We start from the raw sequence: 25,786 nt of genomic DNA, 5'->3' as shown, positions 1-25,786 counted from the left end.
ACAGAAACCTGTTAATGTCTGTGCTAAAATCCTCTGGGTGGGGGTAAGAGGAATAACAGAAATGTGAAGAAGGAAAAGAAAGAAAACCCTAGAAAAAAGATTATAGGTGATTTAGTTTTACCTGAATTTTTCATAGTGCCTATTCACTTATAAATATATACAATAATTTTGAATCTGTTTTTAAAAACTGGCCTCATTTTACGATGACAGAATTTAAGATACAAATATACAAACATATTCAAAGGCATAAACAATTTTGAAAAGCCTTTTATTTCTGTTATGAGGGACTGAAAGCTCCTTAAATATGTCATCACAGCCTTTAGGTTAGCAACAGTCTCACATTAGTCACAGAATCTCCTGCAACTGAATTTACACTCTTCAAAATATGGAGAAAACCAAGCTCAGGAGGATTAGATCACTCAGCATCTAGAAAAGTAAACTCTGGACTTCGCTAATTTCTTTTCTCCTTTCAATGCTTCTCCTTACCACCCAGAAATTTCTTGCCCTTTTCATCTTACATTTTGATAACCCATTCAGCATTAGAATTAGTCAATCAAAGGGCATCTGGGTGGCTCAGCCATGATTGGCTGAGATCATAATCTTGCTGTTCCTGGGTTCGAGCTCCACATCGGGCTCTGTGCTGGCAGCTCAGAGCCTGAAGCCTGCTTCAGATTCTGTGTCTCCCTCTCTCTCTGCCCCTCCCCTGCTCGCACTCTGTCTCTCAAAAATAAACATTAAAAATTTAAGAAAAAAAAAGAACTAGTCAATCAAGGAAGTTGTTGGAGTTCATGATACTCATTCACTTCCTAGATGACACTCTCATTGAAATACATGGGTTTAGATTACAAAAACTAAGAGTGAATCTCTGGATCAGTTGACCGAGAACATTGCTGTTCATTTACATTGTCATCTGTGGTACTCTGTAGTAATCCATAGCAGAATGTGTTGGTAGCTACATGTTTTTACCTTCTCATGATCTGCTTGCTTCTCTTGTTCCCTCTTAATGAGAGCTGGAGACATCTTCAGATAAACCCATAGATATTTATGTGGTTTCTTAGCAAGAAGCTACTGCACACATTGTTTAGATACTGAGGGAAATGAAAAGCAAGACCAAATAGCTTTAATAGGTTACCGTGGTTCATCTTAAGCTGTTACTGTGTCAGGCTACTGGGCAGAAAACAGAAGCAGTGTGGTAGCACAGCTTTGGGAACAGATAATCCTGAGTGCCACCTAGGAGCTGTGTGGCTTTTGTTAAATTACTTTTCCTCTCTGAACTTCTCTGGTCCTTAGCTTTCTCATGTGTAATAGGGGGATAAGCTGTTGCAGAGAGGGAGCGGTATGACATGGCTTAGGCAGGATCATATGTGTGACAGCAGGTTTAAGAATGTGTGGCACTTCTGGGCCCAACATGCCTAGTATCAGTACTACATTTGGCCCCTGGTTTTTATGACCGTATGGTTATAGGAAACCCCCCCACTGAGTCGGTCCCATGGACCTCTCACCTCAGCATTCACCTTTGTATTACAGGACCAGGAAATTGTCATGTAAGACACAATTGTCTTTGTTGCTAATTTCAAGAATTAGAGGGACTTTCCCTCAAACATCCTAGTTTCCATGAATAAACCACTATTGAATTTTCATCCATGAGTTTAGCGAAGCCTTTGTGATACTGTTTGGTGTCAACAGCTACTGAATTTTCTAAGTTTACTCCCTATTGTGTAAAGTAGTTTTTTACTTTGTCTTAAACTCTTTCTTTTAAAGAATAAGATGACTTCTAATTCATGTATTTTAGAATCAGATAAACAAATCTATAATCACTTTACCAAGGCTTTCATTTCCTTGTAGACATGTACCACCATATCCCTTTCTGGATTTGATCATTATGGGTGGAAATCCTCATCTTGTATCATGATTATTTAACTGATTCTGATCATTCTCCTGTTCATATGGATGTAAGCATGTCTGCGTATGTTAAAGCCCTTCCTACAGAAACATTGCCGCACATACCAGTTAACACTGTCTTCTAGAGTTGTTGCGATTTAACTGTCCCCTTCCTCTGTCAAAATTATATCCTAAGGAGGCTTTGGGCTCAAACCGGAATTATCTTAATGTGAATGCAATTATATTTGGGCCAAGGTTCAGCTTACAAGCAGCTGGCAAAATATCCACCCAAGACCAAAAGGAAGAAATGTCACAGAAACTGCGATTCTGTCTGTAGCAAAGTGAGAAACTTGCCTTAAGGAAAAGGTAGACTGAAATGTTTACTCGTTTTGGAGTTGCTATAGAAGAGGTACAAGGCCATGCTTGCCTAGCCCATTTTGTTCTGTTGGAACTGGAAGCCGGACTTGGTGCACTCAGGGGCCCAGAACCCAGCTGAGGATGGACTGGCTGGCCTGGGTTGCAGTGAGAAGCTGGGGCTACCATTTCCACAATGCCAGCAGAAACCTGCCACTAACGAGCTAAAGCTACTTACCTCCACATTAGCATCACTAGCACGAAGTAAGATTTGAACTTTATATGACTCATTGAGAGTGGGTGGTAACCTACGGTGGCAGCAATCCGTGAACCCAAGGTCAACATCCCGGTGAGAAATCCCTGCTGGTAGCAAGTCATACACTCAGTCAGCACTGAGACAGGAGACCCGTGTCCTCCTCAGCTTTGTCAGAGCCTTTTTTGCTTTGTTTCCAATCCTGTTTCTAAGGATATTTGGCATTCTGTTCAACCTGTACTGGGCACCACAGTCTTCAGGAAATAGGAATATCTTACATGTGTGCAGTGCTTTAGAGGGCACTTTCACACAGATCATCTCTCTTCCCAACTCTGTTCGCGTGCCCATTTTATGGATGAGGAAAACTGATTGAATTAAATTATGTGTACAAGTGTAGCTAGTAAATCGTAGAGCAAGTTTTATGTCCTTTTCATGCCACTACCACAATGATAACCAGGTCATCTCTGGACACCAAAAATAAACTTTCTTCCATTTTCCCTTAAATGTGTTGCATTATACTTGCTTCTACTAAATTGATTTAAACTGTTTTGGACAATGGCAAGGCTCATGAGATCACCCTGAAGATTTGACCTTTTAATGCCCAGAATACCAAGCACACAGAGATTTCTCACTGTTCTTCACTAGCCACACTGTGTGGAGGTTCCATAAGCCTAACATCTATCTTGTCTGGACTTTCAATCCAGAGAAGACGTCAGTTTTCTTCTTTTCCTGAACTTCCTTTTCATAGTCAAATCCCACTCCCACTCCTTAATATGAACATGTTGCAGTATTATTTTAATAACCGAGAGGCATTTGTACCTTCTTTCTGCACCCTTCCCTTCTTCCTAAAGAGCAGAATCCCTGAATGATCCTAGTAAGTTCTGGAAAGCCTTAGCAGGGTAGATAATGGGTAAAGATCATTGCATTTCAGCTCCCTGATCCATTACAGTCCTGCCTTTCACCAGCATGCAGCGTGTTGTGTTTTTTTTCTAACAGAATAAATTAAATATGAAAGAGAAGGACTAATGTAATTCAAATAAACATGTTAATGACCCTATTTTTCCATTTGGTAACTAGACCGGATGTGGTGGAATGCCAGTTTTTTACTGAGCCTGTAATTTAAAACTTTCAACAAGGACACTTTTTTTCCCTTTTATTTCCATCCTCCACTCCCACCCCCCTTTTACTCTTACAGACACTCCTTACTGTCCAATTAGTTTTGGAACATGAAAACTGTCCTCACTGCTGCCTGGAGTCATAGGGGACCTGGGGTGGTTTATCTCTGTAGGAAGGCTTGTAAATCTCCAGTTTCACTGGCAGTTACCCTGCCAGAGCTCTGTGCTGTTTAGGGCTGTGGGCAAGGAGGTGTGTGTCAGGAACCTCCTCTCTGGCCCTCAACCCCCATTTTGTGGGGTTTTTTTGTTTTGCATGTATATGCTTGCTGCTCTAGGCAGTACTTCAGCATTCAAATTTAGGAATGGAAGAGCTTGTCGTTTTTCACTCTGCAAATAGCCCTCCATTCCAGTGACAGTTTTTTCCATGTCCCGAGAGCTTGTTACCATCCAAACTGAAACCCTAATTGATTCAGTGTGCCCCCAGACGGCTCCCCAATTTGTTCCTTCTGCCTCCCTCCTCTAAGTCACCTGCCCCCTCTGCACCCCAACAGTATTCATTTGCCCCAGCACCTCCCACCCCTCCTTCAGAAAACGGACTGCTCACAGTGAAGCCCTCCCTCTCCGCCAGAATTCAAATTTGCCACCTGTGTGCTACATTAGTTAGCTACAGAGCCTGCTTTCTCTCCCAAGTGTGTGGTTTTAATCCCCAGTTTCTCTTCCTCCCCCCAAATCTGATGTCCCTTTGGCATTTTACCTGCTAGAACAAGCTCTCTCGTGTTTCTTTTACTTTGGTCACTTTCCAGTGTTTAAAGGAAAACTTTTTGATCGGAACACATTTTTTGTTGCGTGTTTTTTGTCGGGTTTTTTTTTTCCAGTTTACCAAGGAAGGAGGAATGGATAGGAGAGGGGGCTCTGGCCCTGCTACTTCCTGTTTGTTTTTGTTCTGGAGAATGCAGACCATCTGTGTCTCTCACAGCTAGTCTACAGCCATCGTGCTGATTCTGATATGTAATGTCTTAGTTTTCCCCTCGTTTCTCGCTAAATAATTCTCTGTTCCTCCTCCCCAAAGTTCTAAGTGCTTCATTAAATCTTTCTTTCTGAAATTTCTTAACAGTACCTCTGGATACAGTTCTGTCTTCATTTAAGCCAGGATTAAAATTAAGTAAACAATAATAGAGAGGGGGGGAAAAAGGGGGAGAAAGGGGAAGAGCAAGCAGTAGGCACAAGAGAAAAAAAAGATTTACTTTTAAAAACTAGATTTCACAAATTCCCAGATCCATTCCTCGTGTCCTAGGATCAGTTGTGGGGCTACAGCCTCACCTGTCAGACGGACTTGGCGGTTTTGGAAGAAACCTTTGTGGATATTAGATCTCCTTAACACGGACCTGGAAGAGTCCCTCCCCAGTATATTTTTCCAGCCACGCACTCTGGTTAAGTGTACTTGCTCATTATAATCCAGATGGTTATTTCCCAGAACTAGTGGAGCTCTCACTTTTCCGTGGGCTGCCCAGTGAATCCCAGGGTATAGTCACCCTATAAAAAGTCCTGTATTCTTTTTTATGCAGTTTCACCAACCAGCATCTCTAAAGATCTCCTTTGAGTACATGACCCTACTCTGTAACTTCTGAAAATTTAAGTTTTTCGTGATACAGTTAAATAGGCTGGTTTCTGAGAAGCAAATTTCTACCTTCATTTCAGGTGTCATTGCAACTTAGGACACAATATATATTCCCACAGCCGTATTTTTAAAAAATCAAAGGACTTTGATTTTTTTTTTCTCCTGTAATTCTTAAGATCACAATTAAAAAGCTTAACTGAATTCCAGGTTTCCAAATCCCAGATTTCTGTCTCAGCGCGTTCAAGCCCACAGTGTGCCCTCATAGTCCACGGGGGATGTGCGGTCGTGTGGCCTGCACGGTGCCGAGCGGGGTGTGAGCCTCCCAGCTTTCGGGAGCCACAGCCTCAGTTCCCCATCTCTGTTCCTTCAGCAGCTCCTGCTTGTCCTGCTGTAGTGCCTTCAGCCATGAGCCTACCATTTAATCAGTGGTGTATTAAAACGGACCTGGTACAGTCAGCAACAGCGAGGCCAAAATCGATTGGCTATTTTTAAATGGAAAAAAAAGAGGACAGAAAATTGCTCTTTTAATCTAGGTAAATCAAATCGTGCTTGCCTGCTTTCCACCTGTAGCTAAGTGTAGCATTCAGATTGATGATAGTACGTCTTTGTGCTTCTTTATTCATACTTATCCGCTTGGGGTAAAAGCACCAGGGTGTCTTCAGAACTGAGTTTTCACATTCACATGAGAAAGCTGGTGCTCTTTTTCTCTTAGGAAAAAAAATGTCTTCCCTTTTGCCCTCTCTTAAAAGATTTGAATAAAAGCAGAATACATTCAACCTTTTCTGCTTTTCTTGGGGTTTTTTTTCCTGCCATGAAATCATATCTGACTGTGACATCACAGTGTGTTGCTCTGGGCAGTCTCGTGATGTATGAAGGCAAGGACCCGAACTGGGTTACCAGAGCACACCGGGAGCGATGGCAGAGGAGCGCTGCCCTCCCACTAGGCAGCTCTCTGCTTTAGGCGGTGAGAAAGAGGCAGAGACCAGCTTGGGAGGAGCTCTTGTTCCCACGGATTGGGTTTTTTGTTGTTGTTGTTGTTTTTTAAACTCTGGGGCTTTCTCTTCTTTTAGTATATACTAACCAATGAAATTAATTTTTAAGAAGAAAACTGTGCTTTGTTTTTCAAACTGCAAGGGGTGGGGGAGGTGGGAATGTGCTGGCAGGTTTGTTCTATAGCATTGATTTGTAACCAACAAAGGAAATGTCTACTTATGAGACACAAATCAATGCAACCAGACTGCGAAAGTGCAAACAGAGATGTGAGAAAATTATTCAATCATTAGTCTTCTATGGAATTTCAAAACGTGGAATCTTTTCATTGTCCCAGTACAAGAAAGAAAGAAAGAAAAAAAGAAAGAAAGAAGGAAAGAAAGAAAAGAAAAGAAAGACTAGAAGAAAGGAAGGCAGGACAAGACAACTGGTTCTAATTTCATCAAGGCTTCTCTCTCACGATTATGGAAAAGGTCAGGCAAGGTTATGAGATTCCTAAAAGATTAACAATGTTGTGAATGAATTTCAGAACTCATTAACCATGTCCTCAAATGCTGTTGTGGAAAACTGGTAGAAGACCAGTTTATGCCTGAATTTCTGCTTCAGTCTGCAGTAACCTTAGCTGCTGTAAAGTCGACACTTTCTTGAAAACAGTCTTTGTCCAGAAATAATCTCTAACAAGTAGACCTAGCACTTACATAGTATTTTTTCATCCTATAAACAGGTTACAAGAATTAACAAATCAATCAAGCAAGTAGAAAATGTAGCTCTAAGAAGCTTTGCTGTTTATTTTATAAAACTTCACCAGTTCAGACCAATTAGGAAATAGACTACTAGTCTACATAAGCTGAAACTATGAATCATCATGGAGTATTTTTTATGTACTTTGAACTGAAATTTCAAACTGTTAACAACTGGTTTTTTGAGAACTGACTTCAAAGTAAGAATTATTGCTAACTTATAAGATATGTGTATTTTAAAGTATTCAAAAAGGTTTTCTTCCCCTCCTATAGGTCAAACATGGTTCTCCCTTTTCCTTCTCCAATAATTTTAACACAATTATTTTTCTTAGAAAACTAAAAATCTCTATTACTTAAAAATCTATTTTCAGAGATAAAGGAAAAAGGTACATTGCAACACAATCCCTGTCTTATCACAAATTGTAAATGATGCTGGATTTACTCTTTGGAGGATCGGGAGAAAAGAGGATCAGATGTTACTTTTCTGAATGCTTAAATTATCACAAACACCTTCACAATTTTTAAAGCCTTTTCATTATGTTCAATAAGGCCAGAGTCCTGTTGAAAATCTAGAGGGAAATTGGAAGTCCAGAGAAATGTCCCTACTTAGCTATATATTTTTGCTTCTGCCCCTATGATGAATTTCCAAGACTCACCTTACCCTTAAGAGTGTACTATTTCTTTACTTGTCAAAGTTATCATGTTAGTTACATTGCCTGCAGAAATCAGGGAGTGAAGTGGAATGGATCAGAAACCTACAAGTGAAGTAATCAAGAATGGATTACTGAGCAACATTTTTGAAAACAGCAATGCTTGCAATAAAAGAATATAAATGTCACACTCTGTGTTACACAATCACAACGTTGAGGTTGTGATTTTCTGGCAGTTCAGATTTCTGAATTACAACCCTTCACAAAGAAGTGAATAAAGACCTTCAAGCATCCAATGAGTGTCCCGAAGTCTCTGACCAAACCCTCCTTTCAAGCAGTATTGTCTCTATAGCACTTATTTACCTGGTTTTCCAACCCAAAGTAGACTAGAAAATATACTTAGCATAGGTGTTTGGAAGAAGATGGCCCTGAAAAACTGGGACATTGACACCAGTGAGCTACAGTAGTAGATAATGGCTGCAACTTGGCCTATGGCCCTTAGACTGAGCAGTGAGGGTTGAGTCCAAATCTCAAGGAAAATCAGGAGCAATGGATACTCACAAGGAGTACCTTGTATCATATGAAAAAATGTAAATGGTATCCGCTTAGTCTGTTTATGAAAACAGGGACATGTAAGTTTTGCACTGAAAAAAGTGTAAACTACAGTTTATTGCTTAAAGAGACAAGTTTATGCCATTAAAATATATATGGGACATTTCATTCCCCAGTGTGGTTTTTCTTGTTTTTGTTCTTTTTTTTTTTTTATTTGGAAAAAAACTAGAGAGTTTGGCACTGACATTAAAAACCTAGAATCCAGCTAACACTACTCAAGAAAAACCCCTTAGAAGGAAGGCTATTTATTCGTGAATATTTTTTCAAGTCCAGACCTTTTAAAATAAAGATGTTCACTGTCATTGATCTTAGTTATATAACGTACAGTGTCATCTGGAGTAAGGCACCATCACTCCTACTTAGCTAGTTCACTTTGTAATGCGTCACTATAAATGACCAAAAACATGGTACAGGAAGTTGTTTTGTATGTTTTTTCATTGCTTATGCAACTTCCAAGCAGAAAATGTTCTTGAGACCAGATGGTAAAGAACAGTCAAGTGCAAGTTCTATTCTCCAGATGTATTGATGTTTCATGTCTTCTTGAAGCCAGTTCAAATACGTTTGTAAATCTAAGTCTTAACTTTTAGTAACTCTTTTCCCTCCTGCCAGCCCCCATTTCTGTCAACAAAGAATTGGGCTGGTATATTTAATCCCAGGCTCTCTAAAGCCAGCGGCACCATGGAGCGGCAACGCCACAGCCACGTACTTCAGCTGAGTGAAAGCGGATCACATGTGCTTTTGCATGTACCTGATCACTGGGCTACAATGATAGCTCTGTGTTTATGTTTATGGTACCAAACTTCTTCTCAACTTTATCCTTTCCAATAGTGCACTTTGTTAAGACAATTAAAACACACACACACACACACACACACACACACACACACACACACTTACCCAGTGTTTCCACTTGGCATGTGGGTGTGTGTTGTTTTTTTTTTTTAATCTGCTCAGCAATTTGTGAGTTTGCTTGGAACACAGATGAGTTAAGATAAAAAGCTGTTTTTCAAAAAATGTCCCTAGTAAGTAAAAATGAAGATACTATATCTGAATGAATGTGAAAAGTTGTCCCCTTGTATATTTTTATAGCTTCCCAAACCATCCCCAGTTCTCAGCCAAACGCAGCCTACCCAGATTGTCTTTAGGAAAGTAGCAATTCACAGAGATTTGCAGTGAACCGTGCATCAAACTGCACTTTCTCTTCAGTTCCTGCTCACAGCTCCACCATTTTAGAATATGGTGAGATATGCCAGAGCCCTACCATCTGTTTAATGGGCTAATTATGTTTACCACATGCCTACTTCAGAGGAATACCACGAGTGAGGTTGCCAAACATCATACAAATATATATGTTTGTATATATAGATATAAAAATATACACATAAATAAAATCATATACATATATAACCGCATCCAGCATTTCGGAGCTCCAGTCTATCTTTTGCTATCAGAATATATCATGGCCCACCACTTAAGCCCAGCGAGGCACTGTCAGAGTTTATCATAATTCCTCGTGTGGCCATCAGACCGAGGGGGTTTGCAGGTAGATGAAATTCAGATTCTATACACATGTCTCTGCCTGCCTGTTTTTGCTGTGCCCCATATTCTGCCTATTAAAATCTTGACATTTTAGCTTTATAATTAGTACAGTCAAACTTGATTACACTATATGTTGCTATATCCGGTGTCTTAATCTCTTCTTTTAAGAGAGTTCTTTTTTCCTCTTTATTAAAAAAAGAAAAGAAAAGAAAGGTCGGCCCATTCTAAAACAATCCTGACTTCTTTACAAAGCTACAGCTTCTCTCTTATGTACCACGGCGTCTATATTGGGCTTGTTCTTAAAGTCATTTTTCTTTAATGAGGACCCTGCAACTCTTAACAGTCTTTTTCTCTGCCGTTCTTTGAGCACTTGTTACATTTGTGTTGCCAGTAACTCCCGGTTGTCACACGGGCTAGCTTTCACCCACGAGCCATGGAAATTATCACTGGGTCCCCAGTGGGGTCAACATCCACTCCTTCCTGGAAATGGGGCTTAAGCTAGGTGGCTCCCGAAAGATAGGAGGAATCTTGGGCAGTAAAGGGAGGCAAGCAGAGGGCATGCTAGGTGACGAGAATTAAACCAGCAAAGGAACAGAGAGAGATGGAAAAGACCGAGTCACGAGGAGCTGGAGTGCCTCGTCAGGGTATGATTTAAGCTCCAGGTACTGAGTGTTCTGTGTGGCTCCTTTGTCTATGTAAAGCTAGTTCAGCAAACTTTGGGCCCTCTTGGCATTGAGGATGAAGTGGCCTGAGGAATATTGGGAGAAATAGCCAGTCTGTTCACGGACTATAAACCCAATATGTAACATTCTCTTTGAAAAATGAAAAAACAGTAACAACATATGAAACTATCATCGATGTAACATTTTATATGGTCTTTTCTAAGATACAGGAGCATTTTAAAAAGCTTTCCTTTTTCCCTGAGTGTTACAGTGTTTTCTTACATTGCTTTAACTGAAGCAAATTATTCAAACAGAGCTGTTTTGTTTTATTTGTTTGTTTTGGTTTTTTGCAGCTTTATGCTTACCAGGGATTTCAACAAGTTGAAAGAGAAAAAATAGCCAGGACGTAAATATAGAGATAACTCAATCAGATAAGCCTGCATGAGAATGAGTGAGGGCTGAGATGAGGATAAGGAAGAATCTTCCTCAGAGTCTGGATGATCATGTTTTTATTCAACATGTAAATCTGATTGAAAAGAGACGTTGATATTGAAAGAAAGGGAGAGTTATTCGCCTATTATATTCCCACATATACAAGGGGGGAAAACGACGTGATTATTTACTATGTAACATCTAGAATCCAGAAACCTAACCCTAAAGCAAGCCACAGAGACACAGATCAGGAGAAAGCAAACATACTCACCAAAATGAGAGGAAGGGGGAATTGCTTCATCTTCTTTCCTTGCTTTAAAATCAGCAAATGTTAGACTGGGAAGAATCTGAAAGATCATCTCATCCAACACTCCCATTGTACAGATGAGGAAAGTAAGGCTCAAGAGAAGCTTCAGGACTGTAAGGCCATGCAGTTGCTAACAAACGTGGCTGGGGACCTGGCTCCTCTAATTTACAGTCAGATGCCTTCCAGCCAAACCATTCTGCCATTTCTTCAGTTTCTCTGAAATCAGCTTAGAGAACTCTAACTTTGCCTTATCCCTCCAGTGTTGCTTTATGTCTCTTAATTGTCAACAAGCTTCTCAAATTGCTTTGGAATGAAGTTTCCTTTATAATAATTAATTATTGGATTCTTGTAAATGATGCTAAAAATTAAGGTGGGTTCTCAGAAGTATTCTACAAATAGGGAGAAACTCACTAGATAAACATATATGCCTCTTTTTCATAAGAATCCTAAAATTTCTGTAAAAATAGCATGATCACATTATCAGATTTTTCAGCGTTTCTGGAGCTCCAGACATTTGTTGGAATGCACAAATAGGTGAGATCAGTTCTGCTCATTTACCCCCTCGGAGGTGTCCCTGACATGTTCTTAAACCTCTGTGCCTTTATAAGGAAGCCATTCCCACTGCCGTCCATATCACCAGTTCCTCCTATCATCAGCATGGCCAGTCACTACGTACTGATTGCCTGTCAGGTCCAAAAAAGGCCAGACTTGATACTGACATTTTGTTCAGTGTTAGAGGAGAAAGAACCTGGTGAGACCCCTTCTGTGAATACAGTGTACATCGCTGATGAGAGGCATTCAATAAATGCTTAAAGAAAGGGGGTCAGGGACACCTGGTTTGTGCAGTCGGTTAGGTGTCCAGCTCTTGATTTCAGCTCAGGTCATCTACAGTTTGTGAGATCAAGCCCAGCATCAGGCTCCATGCTGACAGCACGGACAGCACCCACCATTTCTCTTTTTCCAAAAAAAGAAAAAAAAACATGTCTAGATCATTTTAAAATATGAACTCTAAACTTCTGATACAATGTCTTGTGGTTTATTGCACCCCATATGGTTATTATGATCTAGCTGTCAGCAACAACCCAGAAATATTCATATTATTGCAATGCAAATAATATTAATAATCCACTTGCACATTTGAAATGTGTCTGGCCTACCAAGTCCTTCCTCAGGTGCCAACCACCCCACTGTGAAGGAACTGGCTAACAGAGTGCCCTGAAATTTCAGGTACGGGTCATCACCTCACAAATGCATAGGAGAGCCTAATTTGTGAGGCTACGAGGAGAAGAGGCAACTCGCCCGCTCTTGCAGAAGCAGGAACCATTCAGCAATATAATCACAGTAGTTAGAGGGGAAAGACTTTTATGAAGAAAACAGTGGTGTCTCGTGGCTGTTTATATTAAACATTTAGTCGACCGTTGTACCAACTCTTAAGATCAATCTATTTCACAAAGCAAATGAAATAAGCAGAAGATTCTAGCCCCATCAGCCACATCCTACCACTGTGTTCCTGTTGTTAGGCAGGGTGATTTAGTGGTGAAGATCCCGACTCTTAGGCATTTGTGTGTTCGTGAGAAAAACCTAGAACTCATTTCCTCCAGAAGCCACATCCATACGGCGCGTAGCAAAGACAGTCAGAGAACAGCAGCGGAGGTTTCATCATGCTCTCCAGCCAAGTTTGCAAGTGGGGTTAATGAGCCATTCATCATTCTCCTTCTTCTTCCTCTCCTCTTCTTTTATTCTTTCTCTTCTTTCTCCTATTTGAAACTCTTTCACTTATGGATTTGGAAAGCATTCTAAAAGGAAAAGAGGCAGAGCAAATCCTGTTTTGAGGGAGCGCACAGCACTTTGACATAGAACCATATCCACATGCCACTTTCTCTCACTGAACAACTGATAAGCAGCAGATTAGCCCAGGTGCTGGTCTTCAAAGTGGGTGTTTCCAAGGACGTTGTCTGGTTTGAACTGGCCTAGTCCACTGTTCATGTTACTGAACCATCGAAACAGAGAAGAAAGTCTTCTGTCTACAGGCCTAGCCCCAATGAATGGCAGGACGTAGCTTCCATCCGTAGTTTTCCATAAAGTCCTCCCCCAGTCCAATTTATACCATATCTAAAGTATGTGGCTCCGGGGAACGCACACTCAAAAAATAATGCCTTCAGTGATTGTTCTTAGGCTGGCCATGATGAGGCAGTGAGGAAATGGAGGCGTGCAAGTTACAAATGTATGTTATCTTTCCCTCATACACTTTTTAACGTGCTGTCCGGAGCCCAATTTTTCCCCCCAAATGGGTGGTTTAAAGAAAACTTAACTTTATAATTTTGAGTCATTGTTCAGTATGTCCTGTTATTTGTTTTTTAGTAATTACCTTAACGGGTGGCTGAGTCGGGGTCATGGATGAAAAGGCCTCATCATGTCTTACAAGGCAGAGATTAGGCTCATGGGAAAAATACAAGTCTTCAGATGCCCGGGTCCTCTCTCCCAGAGAGAGTGGCTCAGGTTACAGTGCTGACACTGTATCACAGGCACAGTGCAACGCTGCAGCCGTGTTTTTCTCTCTCTCAAATTGTATGCAATGACTGTAGCCAAGAACCTTTGGAATCTCTCTCTCTGGTCAAGCAGAAAGGATAGGAGAAAAAGTCCTTTGAAAATTAAACCTAGCAGGTGGTAGCAAGCAGCCTGCCTCATGAGACCTCTAACCCTCCTACGACGTAGCCCTGCCTCCCATCTTCAGGGTTTGGGCTTTTATACACAGTCGTAGAGTGTGAGAGAAGGTGTCTGTCTGGTATGTTTGGGGTTTCTTGCTATTTCAGATTCTTTGAAGAAGAATGCTTGTTTCCTTCAGCTTATGAAACTAACTCAGTTAAACATACCAGTCATCAAGCCTGTGATGCATGACTGCTCGATATATTTTAAAATAAAAAAAAATCAATCGTGCTGTCCCCTTTCTCCCTCTGCCTCCTCCCTGTCTGTCCCCCTTTACTGTGAGGCACTAGGAGTAGTGTGTGTGTGTGTGTGTGTGTGTGTGTGTGTGTGTGTGTGTGTGTCTGGGAGGAAGACAGACTCCCTACCTGTAAATGGCTTGCTATTATTAGACGTTCAGTTACCACGGGTTATGTAAGACAATTGAAGCTCTGTTTTTTAACAGAGACATGATTCATGCTGCTTGTAGTAACAGTAACCACCTCCAAACGAGACAGAAACCAGACACAGACAAAGGCTGGAGAAATCAATGCCGACTCAGTACAGCCATTCTGCTGATACCCTCTGCCTTTCAATCAGAGCAGCACTTAGGTTATCAGGAGAGGAGGCCCTGCTCATTCTGGGTCTCCTCGGTCTCCTGGGGCTGTCAGGTAAAATCATACAGGCTGGAGAGTCGTGCAAAAGAAAACTGGGCCTTGAGGCAGTGCTGTCTTCCCTTCCTCCCCAGCTCCGTGGACATACTGTCCCCAAGGTCTCCCCAGTGTTTCAGAAACACCTGGAGGAACAGGGATGTCACCTGCACTGTGGCTCAGAATCCTCTGTAGCTTCTACTCAGAGAGCTTGGAACTTGGAGGTTTGGCTCACCCACTCAAGTAATTTGGCTCAAGCGATGCTCTGCGACAGACTGGGAGAGGAGGGGACAGTGTGGGATTTGACTGATTTATTACCACTTCTCCCGAAACCTCAATGGCAATGGACTAGGCTGTCAGCTCCCACACACACAGGGGACACCCATTCCTAATCCTTCCAGTGCTCCTTCTTTGAGACTACGGTGATTCAGTGCTTCACAGAATGCAAACTACTTCCACGTACTCAGCTTACTTCAGCCCACAACTTTATAAGATAAGAAAAACACACATTTTTAATCAATACTATTTTACAGGTGAGAGGTTTTATTGCTGGAAGGTAATTATGCCATTCATTGATTCCTTGCACTTGAGTTTATAATGTTCATAAAAGTTAGTGACTTGACCGTGGTCACATGGGGAATTTCTTACCAGATCCAGAGGACGCGCTAGATCTTCTGATTCTCCACCTAGTTCTCTGCTTCTCAGATTCGTTATAAAGCTTATTGGCAGCCATGGTATTTTGAGGGGAAAAAAGGAGGAGGAGGGTGTTTTCTTCTGAAAACCTTGGTTTTAAGATTAAGCTTTACTGCTTTTTATCTAGGAAATTCAAACCTCTTTCTGCCACCTCAGTCTTCTCATATAGGTAACTCATGATGGGAAGGACTCATTTTTAGAGAGTGTTCATGAAAGCACCACATGACCGTTAATGTGTGTAGATGGATGTAATGCATTGCCAGTAGTTCCCCTGTCTCTGCCGCAGGTGACATCCAGGAGAGGGATGCAGAGAGCGCAGACTTCACCCAGAACATAAAAGCAAACTACCTATTTTTACTACAAAAAGAAGAAGCTAAGATATTCTACTGTAAGGAGAGCCCGTGCCCCTCAGAAAACAGCAGCCTCGACCCACTGGCCTATCACACATCCAAAAGGCAGGCCACCATTCATTTTCACTCTCAAATGTGTAAATTGTCCAGAAAGACAACTCTAAAGGAGCATGGCAGAAAATACCGAAGCCATATAGCTTTACTGACCCAATAATCTCCCACAATAAAAAAAAATCCAGTTTTAAAAATACTATTTATGGATTACTACTAATAAATACTGTAATATGTTCTCATGAATTTTAACAACGGACCAAACACAGAATTTTCTGTTACAGAATCTTTATCATTATCCCATTATTTTCACACATTACATAATATAGTCTATACCTATTTTAAAGTAAACATAAGTAAACATTTTCATTTATAAATAGTTTTTAACTAAATCTTTGTATAACACTTTTTATCCAGGAGGTAGCAAAAAGACTTCACAGACTATACTTTAAATAAAACACATGTTCTCTTCTGCTAAAACGTGAAAATCATTTGTTTCTGCAGTTTTAACGGAGAAAACTATACCCTCTTCCCTCACATGATAATACTCTCTAATTAGACATCAAGAGACCAAATACTAGTCCTAGGCTCACTGCAAACTCAGTGTTACAGAACCTGTTAAGTCCCAACTTCAATGTGGTATAGATATACAATGGAGTACCACATGGCAATGAGAAAGAATGAAATATGGCCATTTGTAGGAAAGTGGATGGACCTCAAGGGTGTCATGCTAAGCGAAATAAGTCAGGCAGAGAAGGACAGATACCATCTGTTTGCACTCATAGGTCTAACAGGAAAACAGGAGAAACCTAATGGAGAACCAGGGGGAGGGAAAGAGGGAAAGAGAGTTGGGGGGAGAGAGGAATGCAAAACTTGAGAGACTATTGAATACTGAAAATGAACTGAGGGTTGAAGGGGAAGCGGGACGGGGGGAAAGAGGTGGTGGTGATGGAGGAGGGCACTTGAGGGGAAGAGCCCTGGGTGTTGTATGGAAACCAATTTGACAATAAACTATTTTTTAAAAAAAAAAATCCCAACTTCAGATACCAGCTAATCCGAAAAACTCAAAGCCCTTTAATTTCTGGCTATTGCCTGAGACTTAGAATTGCTGTTGTTCTTATGTGATGTGGCAGTAAAAGAACTTTACGGGAAGGATGGAATTCATTGTTTGGGGGTTGCATGTTGTGCCACTGGTAGTAGAGCTGCCTTGACTTTTCCAATGTAATGTGTCTCCTCAATGAGCCAGAGAGAGAGAGCTGGGATATGACTGGACGCAGGAGCACATTCCGTCCTTTGACATTCTGCAAGTGGTCGCTACATACTCTGGATACCAGGCACGTTGCAAGCAGTGAATGTTCACACACGACTGTCCCTGACTTTCCTCTAGAGGAAGACAGTCTGCTCTTTTTCATGAGGTTCCCATGATTTGATGATCATGAATGGTAATCTCATCATTGGTAGAGAGGCTTCTGTTCCAATGGTACCACTCACAGGTCCTTTGATGGTCCTAGAGGATTTTACCCTTCTCCCCACTTGGTGTCAACTAATGCAAATTCCTATTTTCACCCAACAACACAGCTGCCTTTGCTCCCCTAGGTCTAGTCTTCACCTCAAAGCATGTGTGTTACCATTTGAAGAGATGATAATGGTAATGGTGGGTGGTATTTCTTCCCAACAATGTAGTGGTACATTCCACCTGGTTCTCTAGCATACGAGACTATCCCAACCACTATAGTCATCAAGTTTTGATCTATTATGCCCTGATGTCATCCATATCTTTCCAGGGCAACTTTTAATATGATCATAACACCATACTATGAACAACGGGCTGCACTGTGTGCTAGAGTTTCTGTAACGTATAAACCAAGATCCATGCCCTAGAGAATAGACATTCTCCCCAATAATATAAAAAACAGGCATTAGTCTATACCCATTTATTTTAGTGTTCAGTAAGTGGCAGAGCTCAATATTGGCTGAGATAGTGTTCACAAGGAAAAGTTTCATAAGGGATACATCATTTTGCATGGGGAAAGGCCTAGATGAGAAAAAGTGATAAAGGCACTAAACTGCCAAAATACTATGTTCAGGGGCTCAGAAATACAAGTGTTCTCAATCTTTCAGACACCCTGTAAGGTCACTGGGCTAAACCAAATGGAGTGTTGACAGAAAGGAAATATGAGAGGGCCTATTTGTTATAGATTCAGTAAATCTGTATACCCAGGCTAAAAATTTAGACCAGGGAAATCCATTAAAGCATCTTCTCTCTAAGTATATTCTGAAGTTGATAAGTATTTCATTAAAAAGGGCAGGGGAATGGTCTGTAATCCATTAGCTCTGGGCAATGGTAGGGTCTTCAGCACCTTTACTATCCTTATGTGCATTATAAGTTTGCAAGAGAAGCATATTGCCTGCAGTGTTTCCTATATTTCTTTAAGCAAGGAACTTTATTTGGGGTGCATTTTGAAGTTCTAGTATTCTATAAAACTCATTTTGAGATATTCCACCTGGAAATATTTTGAAGGGCAGGAGTTGGAGGCAGGGTAAAACACTATATTGTGATGACTAATCCTGGCACTATTATGAATGGATATGTCATCAACTACAGAGAAGAGGATATCATTGATGGGATCAAAGGAAAGGAGAAAGATCAGAAGGAAAGAGGATAATATCAAGAATATGGAGAGAGTGTGGAAAGAAGTATAGATAGATCTTGAGAAAACAAAGTGATGAGGTCAGAGCTACTGGAGAAGAAGATGAGGGCCAATGAGCTTACCATACTGGATGGTCTAGGTTATCTTACCAATGCGAGAGTCAGGTTTCAAACTAAAGAAGAGAATGGAGAATGGACTGAAGTAGAACATAATAAGAAAAACTACTGGATATTTGTATTTAGAAGCAACCCTGAGCAGGAGTGAGGGTCCAGATGGCATTCATGTGTCAGGTTTTGTACTGAGAATGAGAGAGAATGATAAGTGGTGATAAGGATTCATGGTAGAAGAACACGAGAAAGACCCCATAAACAGAGGGTCATGGAGCAAGGAAATCTGGAAGGTTATTGAAAACAATGTTGAAATGGTTGATCATGCAGTAAGGCCAGGCTGGACAAAGACATCCAGTGAAGCCAGCAGGGGCCTACTAATGTCCATGTGAAAAGACTCGATTCCTTAGGCATTAAGGAAGGGGGTTCCCAAGCTGGGGTTGGAGCATTTGATGTCAAATGTGAAGCCTTAAAAGAGTACATTGGAATGAAGATGAGGGCTACAAAGTCACTAGAGGAGATGGTGGTAAAAATCTATGGGGGGAAAATGGTAATGGAGTTTTGTACTGAAGTATCAGTCAAAGTAGAGAGGGAAAATATATATCAAATGCAGAAAGTTTTGGGGAAGGTTAAGAACAGGTTCAAGAAAGCAGCAGAGAACCATGATGTAGAATCTCGTATAAAGCTATGGCGGGCCCCCCAGGGAACCGGGGTGGGATGAAGGCAGGAGATGACAAGCTAGGTGTAGCTTAAGATGTAGAGCACTGTGATTAAACCTGGCCTGAAAGCCCTGCAGTGCTACCCTCTCTGACTTCATGGCCTATGGTAAATATTTTTTACCTTTCCTAAATGTCAGTTTTTTCATCTACAAAATCAAAATATAATTCCTACCCCCAAAGTGATTATAAGAAATGAAGCTAGGGGCGCCTGGGTGGCTCAGTCGGTTAAGCCTCCGACTTCGGCTCAGGTCAGATCTCACGTTCGTGGGTTCGAGCCCCGCGTCAGGCTCTGTGCTGACAGCTAGCTCAGAGCCTGGAGCCTGCTTCCTGTTCCGTGCCTCCTTCTCTCTCTGTCCCTCCCCCTCTCAGGCTCGGTCTCTGTCTGTATCAAAAATAAATAAAACATTTAAAAAAAAAAAAAGAAATGAAGCTAAACAACGTATGAAAAGCACCACATACCATACCTGCCACACAGTCAGCATTTAGCTAACAGCATCCAGGTTACTACGGAGGTGGTGGAAGCAGGAAAAGTGGAGTGACATTCACTCTGGAGACAGTGACTGTGTATTCTCCACGGTAATGCCATTTTGATGTTTCTTGGTGCCTGTTTCTCCATTAGCCACAAACTGTAATGACTAATCCAGAAGACATACTCAGTACGAGAAGCAAGGAACAGATAACTCTGATATAACACAAATAACATGCTACCCCATAGATTGTGTCCATGTTGGAGTCCTCATTACATAGTTTCAAACGACCTTCCTGCCAGGACCTGTGGCCGGCTTTTCTACTCAGAAAAATTCCAGAGTCAGTGACTTACAGAAGGAGCTCTTATCACCAGTCATTCATGAAAAGCAGAAAAACTGTTACCATCTGTATATGTATGTATGTATATGTGTATATATCCACATATGATACATATGTATTGAGATACATATCTCTCACCTGATCACAAAGATCTCTTATTTTAAAAACAAGAATCAACTGCACCTGATAGCTCCATATCTCCTGGGACATGCAAGTGTTATTCACAGAGTTTGTGAATTGTCAAAGAGGATTCGGGAGGTCTCTATGGGGAAAATTAACATAGATTTAATGTGACAAACAGCAGAACCTGCTATTGGCAGGGCCATCCCCGGGGTCTTCAAGCCATCAGAGGTATTTCTTCTGGACACAGGTATTAACTAGTGGTTAATTAAAGAACTAAGATATCTTTTAAAGGAGCTAAAATATTTTAAAGTAAAACATTTCTTACAACATTGGAAAGCTGAAGATGATGAGGTTCCTGATTCGTTTGTCTGGCCAGATACCTTTGGTGCCTTATTCATTAAATGGTTTTTCTCACTGCTTTCCAGAGAGGTGGGGTTAGTGATGTAACTTGGGAATTCATTTCAGGTAATTAGTTAAAAAGTTAAAAGTCAAATAGATTTCTTTAGCAGGTTTAATGGTTTAACAGGTTGATGATCTACTTAATTCCCACATCTTTCTTCTCAGGGAACTATTAGAGTTTTAAGGGCCCTTAAAAATCATACAATCCACATTTTCTGGAAAATGGAAAATGCTGAGCCTCCGACAGTTAAGTGACTCGTCCAAGGTCATCCGGCCAGCTCTATCATTTTACTTTCCCTTCTCGCCCACTTGTTGTCCTTAACTCTCCCTCCTTTTTTCTCTCACCAATATTTTGTGCCCTACAACCACCTCTCTGCCAATTATTTCTTGGATTTATCCCACTGTCGTAAACTGTCCTAGCCTCAAATTATGAGACAGTGGGTCTTTGTCAATTAGGAAACCCTCACCACTAATTCCTCACTACATTTGGGGCAACGAAAGGAGGGAAGTGGAACAATTTTAAATGTACTGTGATCTCTGAGACAGCTTTATCTACACCTGGGAATTGCTGTTAGACAATTAAGGTTAGTAAAGCGCGTTGAATTTCTCAGAGGAAAGGTGTTATTTGAATTATTACCAGATAATTATTGTTAAAAATAACAATAATGTAAAAAAATAGGAACTTTACATGTTAGAGGCATTATCATTTTAATTTCCAATGGGGGGTAGTAGAGCCCTGAGGGATCTAGGAACAAATTTTTTCGTAATATGTTCTACGCCAGAAACCCCTTGAAATCTAATGCCTGACGACCTGACAAGCTGGCCCAGAATCAGAAGCCAGTCATGCCGCGTGTGCTGTCAGCCAAGTTCTTCAGCTTGAACTGCTCCTTCAAAAACAGTAGGAAGGTGAGAGTCAGACATAAGACCTGTGGTACCCAGACCAGTGTCATCAGCATCACCTGAGAGCTTTCTAGAAATGCCAAATCTTAGACTCAGTCCCAGACATGCTGAATCAGAAACCCTGAATGATTCGTTTGTTCATTAGGGTTTGAGAAGGCCGATGTAAGATGTTCTCATCTTCAAATAGAAAGCAGCTAGGAGGAAGCTCCATTTACTGATAGTTTCTGAAGGACTCCCTTCACCTGAGGGCTGTACTGCCCGTTTTTGTTTCTGCAGTGGCTCTGAAACATCGTGGAAATAGCATAAGCCTCTTTCCTGTGCTGAGGTCACAGTGGGAACTAGAAATGTGTCCATGCTGTGTGGAACAGTTGTATAATTTTTTTAAAAATAATGATAACCCAGATTTAAAGTCAGAGGAATCTGGCTCAGATCTGACCTTGAATTCTGACCTCACTATCCATGGATTTCTAATCTTGGAGTGGTTACTTGACCTCTCTTAGTTTCACTTTTCCTCATCTGTAAAATGGGCACACTGAGACCTTCAGCATGACATTGCTGTGAGGATTAAGTGAGGATGTATTTACATGTAAAAATTACCCATGCAGTCCCAAACAAAAATGTAGACATCTGACAAATGGTAGCTATTACTGTTACCATTAACGTTTCTGTAAGCTCTGGTCACAAAGGCCCCATCTGTCACCTTAGAACGCTTTGGTTTGATTTCCAAAGACTGGGACGAGCCACACTGGAATGAGACCTCCACAGAAAACCTCGAGCAGTGAACTGCGGCGGCGTGTTACGTAACAGCTCTGCGCTCCAAGGGCTTGCAGGACAGAGCTACAGAGACGTCAGCACTGAAACAGACCAGAGTGGAAATGACCCACTATCTCCCCTGCCTCTGACACCATCAGGAACGTTGCCAGCTGGGTTCCAAGAGCCGATTCTTTATTACAGCGATGATGTAAGAGGCAGAGGGAACAGCTGGATTTCCAGATTCTGGGAAGCATGTGTAGCCCCAGTAGCCTCTCAAGATGATCTTGTGACTTAAAAACTGAGTACATTGGATATGGAAAGTCATTGCAATAGAATAAATATGAAGTCCCATGAAGTCATTTTCATGGAGTCTCTTTTAGAGCCTACCACCCTCTAAGCAATAAAACATGCCACACCGTGCAGCAGTTCTGACTGATAGCCCCTTAGGTATGTGCTGAGGCGCAGGGGGTAGTCAGAGGAGGAGGACTGGGTGACAGGTTGCCAAAAAATGAAAGGAAGTTTACAACAGCAGGATGTGGGGCTGAGAAAAGGGAGTTTGAGTAAAGAACAGAAAGATGGTATCTCCATTTAATTATAAAATACACAACTTAAATCAAATGTTAGGCATATTCAAAACGTACACTTATCTAATTACACAATGGATTTGTATGCTTTCAGGTGATTTTTCATTGCAATGTACTAGACATATAGTCAGTGATATCCTTTATCATTTTAATGCAGTTTGCCAGGGGGAGGAAAGAGAAGGAAGCTGTATCTGATGAAGTGTTGATAACCTGGCCAGCCCTAATATGGTTTAGTAAGAACTATAGGGAGCTCTTGAGCCCAATTTGCTGTTTATGTGGCTACTGGGGTGTTTCTATTGAATGGATGTCTCGATGCATAGCATGGCTCTACCATACTGGCCAAAAAGAATATGATTAAGAGTACCAAGTTTTTCCTCCAGTGAGTAACAATGAGTAAGTACTCATGGGAGAGAGGCAGATGAGGTCTTGTAGTGCTGTAGGCCACCATTTAACAGCCGAGTTTTTCTGGCCAAGTGAACACAACTCAGGTTCCCTGGGAAAATCTGTTTTTTTCACCCAGGTGAACAGTATCATCCCCACGTGTTTACTGGTTGGAGACTTTCATCTTTGGATGAGAGAAAAGGAGTCTGGTTGAGGATGAGGATAGAAAGGAGATTAAACAATGACTGTTTCTTCTATCATGAGAGAGGAAAGAAAGTCAGAACAGACCTGGAAGCACTCATCTATGCATTTCCGCAAGTGTAGTGACACAGGAGAGAAAAATAAGTGACAGTGGAAACAAACTGGTAGGATAAATCCCGCACAAAACTAGGTAGAAAAAGAAGAACTGGTGTGGGTTGCATTATAGCAGGAGTGTCAATAGGCTCTGGTTGCACAAGGTGAGAATTTAACCATAGAACCGCCGCGGCATGTTCTCACCAAGAGCTTCAGCTGAACCCCCTGCTTTTCTAAAGCATGAGAAATTTCTCCATCCTGGTTTTCACCCTCAGTTTATCATCCCAGTGGTATTTGCAATATTGTCATAATTGTCTCTGCTGATCGTGTTAGAAAGGTTTACTTTCTTGTTCTTTAAAATTACCTCGTTTTTAAACATTTATCTACAAAAGGGTTAGTTCTTATTTCAGTTTATTGAAGTGAACAGGTGAAATAAAATTCTTTGTATTTTGGAACCCAGTATATGCTTGCTGGCTGTGCACCCCGTTGGCCCTTCACTCTCTGTGGTCTGGTCACTATCAATGCACCACTGGGCCCATTGGTGCTAAGCAAGCTCTGATAGATATTTAAAGATTTGTAGCCTTTTCTATCAGTTATTACTGCTCAGCCAGAAACAAGGATGTGGCCTTGAGCAAGACAGTTCCCTCAATCTCATCTGAAAAATGAGAGGTGATGAACTTTCATGTCTTTCCAGTTTCGTCTCCATTTCCATGACTCTAAGTAAGAACCTGGATTCCTTTTAACTTTGGTTCAGCAGACACCAGCCAAGCGCAAGATTGTGTGCAAGGCATTGCACACTACAGGATAGACCAAGTAAAAACCATCTCTGCTTTCTAGGAGCTTATAGAGAGAGAGAGCTAAATTACATAAATAATTATTAGAGTCCATAGAATGTGCAGGGAGTAGTGCAGAAAGTGCTAGAGGACTTGGGCACTTTCTTTTGGGAAAGGCTTCACAAATGAGGTGACATTTGGATGCAAATGAGCGGAACTTCCCTGCCATGTAGGAGCATAGGAGTAGAAATTAGACTGAGACTGTCTTGCAGAGGCCTTGAATGCCAAACTGAGAAGTTTGCATTTAATCCAGTAGGCAAAGCGCAAAGGAATAATAGACTTAGAACAGTACTGGAGAAAAATTAATGTAGTCTTGGTGTGAAGGACAAGATGGAGGCAAAAAGGACCTGTAGGAAGTGAAGCTGTGGGGAAGCACTGGCAAGAGTCCTGGCACAGGTGATAAAGGGACAGATGGGTGTTGGGATAGTAAGTAGGTGTTGATTTAGGAGGCACAGCGTCGGTAAAAACCACCTCTCTTGGCAGCTGATTGGACAGGAGAAGCAAAAGAAAAGGAGGAATTGAAGATGACTCCTCAATTATAGGACCAAGTAACTGGGTGAAGAGGGTACTGATTGATGGCAGGAAATGGGAACATAGTTTGAGGGAAAGCGAATGAATTCTGTTTTAAACTTTCTGAATTAGACGGGCCTGTGCAGTATTTGATGGAGGTGTGAGCTTGGTGGCCCTACCTTATTCATCTTTTCCAGGTGCCTGATAGATGCTAAGCAAACACGCATGAATGAATGAATGAATGAATGAATGAACGAACGAACGAACGAACGAACGAACGGAGTGAATGAACCAATCACTGGAGGCTATTAAGAATGTGGATCTGGAACTCTGCAAACAAGCAGAAACTAAAGATAGCCATGTGGGTGTTCGCTATAGAGAAGTAGTTGTTGAATTTATAGAGGGTGGGTGTAGGCAAAGCCTGAGAAGAGATCTTGAGGAATATCTACATTTGGGAAAGGAGGAAGAAGACAAGCCAGCAAAGGAGGCAGAGGAGAGAACTGAGAAGTGGAAGGAGAGTCAGAATGATGCGCCGTCGCGGTGAGAGGGAGGACAGTTTCGGGAATAATGTGGTCATCAAGGCTCCGTGTGGCCAAAGGGGCAAGACCTGAGGAAGGACCTCTGGATGCAAGGCTGGAGCAGTCAGAGGTCGACTCTGTAGCCTAAGACTGAGTGCCACAGTTTAGAGGACATGGGAGATAGCAGAGAACCCATGGTGAAGGGCAGAGTCATGGCAAGAGCTCAGACCTCAACCGGGTCAGTGGTGGTTTTAGAACAGGCAAGAACTAGGCACCAAACTGGGAAGGGCTACAGTGGAATCAAGGACACCAGAAGAAGAGCCAGCTTGTCAAGGTTGAAGGACACCCTCCCCTCCCCCAGCCTCTACCCCCACTTGCATCTCCCCACCACTAAATCAACTCCACCTGCACAGACAGGGTGCAGTGGAAGATCTCAGACCACCCTGGCCATCAGGCGGGCACGCTGAGAACAGAGCGTAGGTGACGTCCTCTCTTCTTCCTCAGCCATGTCGCTCTCTGGTGCAAAAGTGCAGGACCAAACTCTCACCTGAGTTTCATGGTTCTGTCTCCATCGAAGTGAATGATCACCATCACCCATCATTTAACAGCCTTTCTTTCTTGTCTGCTC

General features: G+C 41.7%; 1 protein-coding gene across 2 annotated transcripts in view; it reads left to right on the top strand.

Annotated features, from left to right (window-relative positions):
* ZBTB20 (zinc finger and BTB domain containing 20) overlaps positions 1–25,786 on the top strand; it is a 117,032-nt gene that overhangs the window by 39,910 nt on the left and 51,336 nt on the right. Inside the window, exon 1 of one of the 2 annotated variants that reach the window (XM_029939337.1) lies at positions 6,381–6,684. The exons of the other annotated variant lie outside the window; for it this stretch is intronic. The gene's annotated coding sequence lies outside the window, so the exon portion shown is untranslated. Of the gene's footprint in view, positions 1–6,380; positions 6,685–25,786 lie in introns of those variants that run through there. 2 annotated transcript variants of the gene reach the window in all.

Source organism: Suricata suricatta, chromosome 5 (genome assembly GCF_006229205.1).
Source record: "Suricata suricatta isolate VVHF042 chromosome 5, meerkat_22Aug2017_6uvM2_HiC, whole genome shotgun sequence".
In the NCBI taxonomy this organism is placed as follows: Eukaryota; Metazoa; Chordata; class Mammalia; order Carnivora; family Herpestidae; genus Suricata; species Suricata suricatta.
The sequence above is the reverse complement of the archived record's forward strand: the minus strand, read 5'-3'. Positions and strand labels throughout refer to the sequence as shown.